This window comes from Solanum verrucosum, unplaced genomic scaffold (genome assembly GCF_900185275.1).
Source record: "Solanum verrucosum unplaced genomic scaffold, falcon-dt-bn FXZP01000199.1, whole genome shotgun sequence".
Taxonomy (NCBI): Eukaryota; Viridiplantae; Streptophyta; class Magnoliopsida; order Solanales; family Solanaceae; genus Solanum; species Solanum verrucosum.
This window is the reverse complement of record NW_026020049.1, coordinates 247,775-254,813: the sequence shown is the minus strand read 5'-3', so window position 1 is coordinate 254,813 and position 7,039 is coordinate 247,775. Positions and strand designations below refer to the sequence as shown.

Here is a 7,039-nt window from a genome sequence, read left to right as displayed (position 1 = left end):
CGAGGTCGAGCGAGCAACGACGACGGCGCGAGGGGGCACCTTCTTCTTAACCCTTTAAGAACTAAAGGAAGTGTTTCCTAATATAATGACAACAATTTCCTTTCTTCTACCGATATGGTAAAAATGACCTTTCATTTGCACTTTTGCAATGATGACTTTTCATTTTCCCTCCAAAATTGGTTCCCCCATTTTCATTGGTTCTTCCACTTTCCATTTTCTCTTTTTATTTCTCATTCACACTTTGCTAAACCCAACAGTATTAAACCACAAATGTAAAATGATCAATTGGTTCACGAATCTTGCTTAATAAGTTGATGTTGCAAATTCACTTAGTTACAACAATATAACTATCATAAGGCAAGGACAGACAAGGAAATTCATGAAAATGATTAAGAGACATATAAGAAAGAGCAGAATGCTTAGCAAGTGAAGCCACTATTATTCATTCCACAGTTGTTGAGAATGAGGCTAAGAGTGAGTGGCACATTCAGATTTATGCCCAGTATGTTTGCTCTTATGGCTGTGCACAAACGAGCCCGCCACCTCTAGATTTGCCAGTCCCTGTATCAAACTGCAGCATGGCAAAGTTAGTGGAGACCCCACTACTACATTCACCAAATTAAGTATATTAGCACACACACCAAGTTTCAAAGCATCTCTTGGACACCTTACTTGTCCACCTCCACCTCCACCTCCACCTCCACCTCCACTGCCTGAACCGCCACCTCCACTGCCGCCGCTACCAGGAGGATGATAAGGACAGAAGGCACAATTAGTATTAGTTGCAGTGACCATGGCGAAGAAAAGGAGATTGAAGGAGAGGAAAAGGGTAAGTAATGAGGCTTTAGTTTTAGAAGCCATGTTATTATAAGGAAGCTAAAGCACACAAACCGTTGCAAAGATGATTGAACAAATGTAATGGCATGCAGGGTATTTATACTGCTACAAGGAATATAATACTCTTTCTATCCTAAATTACACTATTTACTTTTTTAATTAGTTCTAAAAACAATGCTCCCTGACATTATTCAAGAGTTAAATAATTTAAGTTTGATTGAAAATTTGTTCATGAAATCTTTAATTTTTTTAAAATAAAATTTATATATTGTAAACTACGTAAAAATTACTATAAGTCAGAATAATTTAAAATTTAAAATTCAAAATATTTAAAAGATATATGAAAATTTATGAAAAATAAGTTAAATTAATTTCTAATTAGAGTAAGATGACATTCTTGTTGATACAAACTAAAAAGAAAATAGTGACGTATAAAATGAGATGGAGGGTGTAACAATTTGAACTTTGAAAGGTTTATTTTACTCTTAATGAAATAATTTATAATTATACAAATATTTAGAAATAATATACGACTTTGTAGGTGAATAGTAAAAGTTGCCCTTGAAAAAAAAAATGTTTTATCATGGAAGGGAATTATTAGATCAACACTTTTTATGGATTACAGCTTCATAGCTATAGTGATGCCCATGACATGGAATCTGTTAGGCTATGGTAGCTCCTTTTCTACTTTTCACTACTTCACAAATTATCCTCCATATTAGGACAACTTCCATGTCTACCTATTTAATGGTAACCCACATTCCTCCTTAGTACATATTTTAACCATAGGTGAATGACTTTATATAATGGAAGAAAAAGGTAAAAAAAAAATGCACTTGGACTATTGTAAAATGTCTAAACATATCTTTGGATTCGTCCACCTATTTTACTAAGAATATCTATCTAGTTATACTTTTTGCTCTTATATGTCCTTAGACTGAATTTTAAAAAACAAAATATATATATACGATATTTTATTATTGATCCAATTAAATTATTTTGACTTACCAATCAAACACTAATCTGCTCGAAAAATATAAAATGTCTACCAAAAATGGTCAAAAGTCGATTATTTAAATTATTATTTTATCGAATTGATCTCTTGAAGGCATTTTTTCTAATGCCAAAAAATTTGCGAAAAATCTCTGCATATCGGTTTTTCTTTATTAAAAATTTGCTAAACACCAACCTGTAAAGATCATTTATAAATCCATTGAATAGTGGATTGTCCATTTGGTTTATTCATGAACTACCAAATTCATGTATGTGTATTTCCTAGGAAATATGAACCCCTTTTTGGATAACAATGTATCTTCTAGTTTGGGCATTGAACTTGGTGACCTTTGGAGTGCTATCTCAACCTATAAATTGAGATATCATTCACCATTATAAAACACACTTGAATAGAAGAAAAGTCCTCTTCTTTATCTCCATATCTTGTCTTCTTCTTTTTGTATTATATTATTCTGAGCTTATATTTTATAACACGTTATCAGCACGAATGTTCTGCCATGGGGAATTAATCTTAAGGTGCTTATTATATGCCACGAGAGAAGGGCATATGGTAAGAATGAGGTTGGTGGCACAAGGCCATGTCACAGAACCTTCCAAATACGTCTTAAGTTTGTGCCTTTTATTATTTGTCATAACTTATTCATATGGCGCGGGATAGTAGCATATATTGCTTTATTTATTATAAAAAAAATGAATTTATGCAATTATAAATTAGTATATATTGCTTTAAGTTGAATATATTATATTAAAACGTATAGTTTACAAATTATATTTTGCATAAATCTTGTTCATATATGTACATTTTAAGGACTTGGGGTGAGCCTTACAGCACTTTGGACTATGATGTTAATTAATGATTGAGGTTAACACGATGAATTTAAGTTTCATCGCACCAAGAGGGTAAGACATCAATTTGAGCTTTGATGCACCATAATGATAAGGTATTGGGTTCGAGTCTCAAAGAATTATGGCCTAACGTGCCTTGTATGTATAAGACATTGAGTTTGAGTCTCAATGCACCATAGTGATGATAAAATGATGACTAAGGCAAAAATAATATATTTTTAATGAAAAGTCTTGAAATCCATCTCATTGAATTTTCTTCATTCCTTCAAAAGAATGTGATAGCAATGTATGATAACTTTGAAATCTGCCAGTTGATTTGCTCGATTCTATCATATGAATGTGGTAGTAGTGAATAATGAGTCTGAAAGACGTTAAATGATTGAATGTATGAATAAGGACGTGGAGGGACATAACTATAATAATCATCATTGTGGTAATTATAAAAGGAAGAATGATATGAGTTCTTCAAATAGTCCTTCAGTCTGTGAAAATAATTTTATCATCAAAATGCACTACTAGAAAACTGCCAAAAAGGCACGGAAAAAGGCGAAGGATTGCATCGCTTTTTTTGCCAAAAGCGACATAGTCGATCTCGCCGCTTTTCCAAAAGTTGCGGATTGTGTCGCCTATTATTTATTTTTTTAAAAAAATATAATGCAACGCCGTCCGTCGCTTTTTTATTTTTTTATTTTTTTATTTTTTTAATTTACAAAAAGCTCGTCGGTTTTCTTAATTTTTAAATTTTTTTAGAATCTTGAAAAGCGACGGACTAAGAGATGTTGTCCATCGCTTTTCTTTCAATTTAATTTTTAAAAATCCAGAAAAGAGATGGACTAAAGGATCCTGTCCGTCGCTTTTTTGGTATTTTTTAAAAAATAAAACCCAGAAAAGCGATGGACAAAACACCATGTCCGTCGCTTTTTCTGCAAATTTTTTGACTGCCCACCTGCCAAAGCAATTCAATTCAATTCAGCCCCAATCAAACACAAAACATTATAAAGAAGCTACACAAAATATAATACAACAAACTTAAATTAGCATTAAAAATATCTAAATCACAATTTAAAGTCTTCCAAAATTCGTTTTAAAATTTCAAAAAGTTCATAATAATAAGAGACCTATACTAGGGAGTGCGATCTACAAAATCATCCTCCTCCTCACTGTCGTCGTCGATGTCCTCAGCAGGAGAAGATGTAGTAGGTCGACGAGCGAGGTTCAGCACTTGTTCTTTGATTTGCTAAACGGTCGCACTCATGCTTTGTTGTTCAGCTATTCTTCTTTGCTCAGAATTTGCCAGTGCCGATGTAAGTTGTGCTATTTGAGCCGACATAGCAGCAATCTGAACACCGTCAAGTAACTCGGCTTGACGTGATGATCCAATACCTTGTAAGCCTGACTGATGTCGTCTTACATCATTTCGAGAGCCTCAACCATAGACTCTACCCTTGTGTGTTCCCCTTACCACTTTTTCTGTCCAAATTTGGGTGGACAGTTCATGTGTCATTTGGACCGAACTATCTAGATTCTCATTCACGTACTAATTAAACTCTCTATGCATATTAAATATAAAAATTGACATCAATATATATACATACCATAAATATATTCACTATTCATAAATATTATTCATATTAAATAACTTACAAAAGTTCGTTCGGCCCTTTCTTCCACCCACACATCCGGATCCGAGTAATTTTCTTTCTTCTTCCCATGAGTTCTCTTGAAAACCTCCGGTTCAAGGGGAGTGCGCCCCATTTCTTTTTCCTATAAATAAATACTGAAATTTATAACGATATATATGAATCAACTAATTATTTATTGAAAAATTTAAATTAGAACTTACCATCTCTCTTGTAATTGTTCCAACGGTCTTTGCACCTCCGGTGTGCAACGAGCCATCCTTAAGACTGCCTCTATTATTTTTGGCTTGTTCGGACATTGCCTTGAATTTATCTGTGTTCCAATACTGGCGCAATTCATCAAAAACATGAGGCAACATCCAACCCGGACGTTGATCAATATCCCAGACTTTCTTTAGCCAACTAGATAGGGTCGCAATGACCATATTGTACCTCAGCTCCCAAGTACACACATTCTGGAAAAAAATTGAATAGCGTTAGATCGATAGTAAAAAAAAAGTAAAGTATACTAAAATTACTAAACTTAACTAAAAAATATATACCTTAAATTCATTTTTCTTGAATTTAAGTATTATGGTGATGTGGGAGAAACCAAAGGTGAATGAATGGAAACTAAACACTGATGGGAGCTTCAATTCGAAAGAAGGAAAAACAGGAGCGAGGGGTATTGTTAGAAAAACAAATGGACACATGGTGATGACATTTGCAACCCCAGTGCATTTCCATACTAATAACTACTCAGAAGTGAAAACAGCCTTACATTGAGTCCAGTGGTGCATATCCAGAAATCCACATAAGTTCATCCTCGAATTAGACTCTCTTCTGGTGGTGAACATGATTTTGGGCAAATGCAAGATCCCATGGATGGTGCAAAGAGATATTGCTATAATACAACAGATGATACAACAGAACAACATTCAAATTTAACACTATTTTAGAGAGGGAAATGAAGTTGTGGACTTCTTATCCAAGCATGCACACAATCTTACAATGAAGTAAGTTGTCAACTGAAGTTAGAGGTGCCATCAGAATAAATAAACAAAATGCAAATCTGTATTCAGAATTAGACCCTAAAAACACTTAGAATGGCATTTCGAACCACTTTAATTATTTCCTGATACCTTAGGCTAAACTTCCATTACGATAGTTTGTAGCCTCTTTTGCATTAGCTTGGTGTATGTTGTATACTCACCAAGTAGAAGGAATTCTCATGGAGGTTTTTGGCACTATGTTCCCCTCCAATTCTGTACGTAACTAATTCGTGGTTAATTTACAAGGTAGAGGATAATGCCCCTTTTTTGGAAAAAAATTGTATACTCTTAATAGCTCTAGTGCATGTTTAGACTAGTTCCTTGGAGGTGTTTTTCAGTCTATTGTAAAGAGATTTTACTAAAGTTGTGATGTTAATGAGCTCTTTGTAGTAAATCATTTATTTTTCGCATGCTTTAATCCAAATTGGATGGTAAGGATTCTCTTATCTAAATGTCAGAGTAGATGCTCGTACGACCTGGTGAGTTGGGTCGTGACTTTTTAATTATAATGTTAATAAAGTTTATTGATTATTTTTTAAGGAAAATAAATTGCATGGTAATAATATATTTTAAGAAATTGTAACTTTTTTATTGTTTAAAAGTTAAAATGTTAAGAGTTGATGTGCATCTCAAAATTGCTTTTATATAATTGAATTATTCATGTATTTGTAAAATCACCTTAGACAGTTTTGCCATGAGTTTCTTTAATTATATTTTAATTCATTTAAATTATGTTATGCATTATTTATTTATTTATTTTTATAGTTTTGTATTATTATATTGTTTTCATATATTATATATTGAAAAATTAAAGAATCATGAGGTGTACGCCCCATAACTCGGGAATTACGCTTCATCTTGTGCTAAAAGTAAAATGTCTCATCTTATATATATATATATATAATATATACACACACTTCCTCAAGACGTGGGGAAGTTAATAAAGAATTGAACAGAGGTTCAAACATTTTATTGTTTACTACTCCATTTAACATAGGGAAAAAAATTGAACAGAGGTTCAAACATTTTATTGTTTACTATTTAACAGAGGGAAATAATCCTAAGCAGGTAGGTGAACGTTAATATGCCTGCTTAAAATCATTAATATGCTTATGAGGGCTATAAAATTTTCTTATGGACTTCATTTATATTTTATATATTTTTAAAAAAAAGTTGTTTACGCAATTAAATTTTGTAGGCCTCATAAATTAGTAATTTAAAATTAATATTGTATCATAAATATATGTCTCTAAACAATCATCGATAAACTTAATATTGGTGGTAGTTCTCTCTTTCTCTTAATATGAATCCATTTGGATGCAACTCTACGGCTAAGGGCCAGTTTGAATAAACTTATAAAAAGTAATTTACAAGTAAAAGTAGATAGTATCCTATTTTTAATTTTTTTTTAAAAAATTTTTTTGTCTAAAAGTGGGTGCTTAAAAGTACTTTATAATTTTTCCAAACACCTCCAAAACTAAAATCTATTTAAAAATCAATAGCACCTAAGATTAGTTAATCCAAACGGAACTTATTCCCATTATAAAGGTGTGGGAGTTCATATACTATCATAGTGCCAAAGCAAGCATCAAGTCAACATGCTTGCTTTGGCACTTAAAGATAGTTTGATAACTTTTTGTGGTTTTTTCATTTTAGTTTGTTTGTTTTATT

General features: G+C 32.4%; 1 pseudogene; it reads right to left on the bottom strand.

Annotated features, from left to right (window-relative positions):
* Nucleotides 1-377: 377 nt before the first annotated feature.
* Nucleotides 378-954, bottom strand: LOC125823056 (14 kDa proline-rich protein DC2.15-like; annotated as a pseudogene).
* Nucleotides 955-7,039: the final 6,085 nt, after the last annotated feature.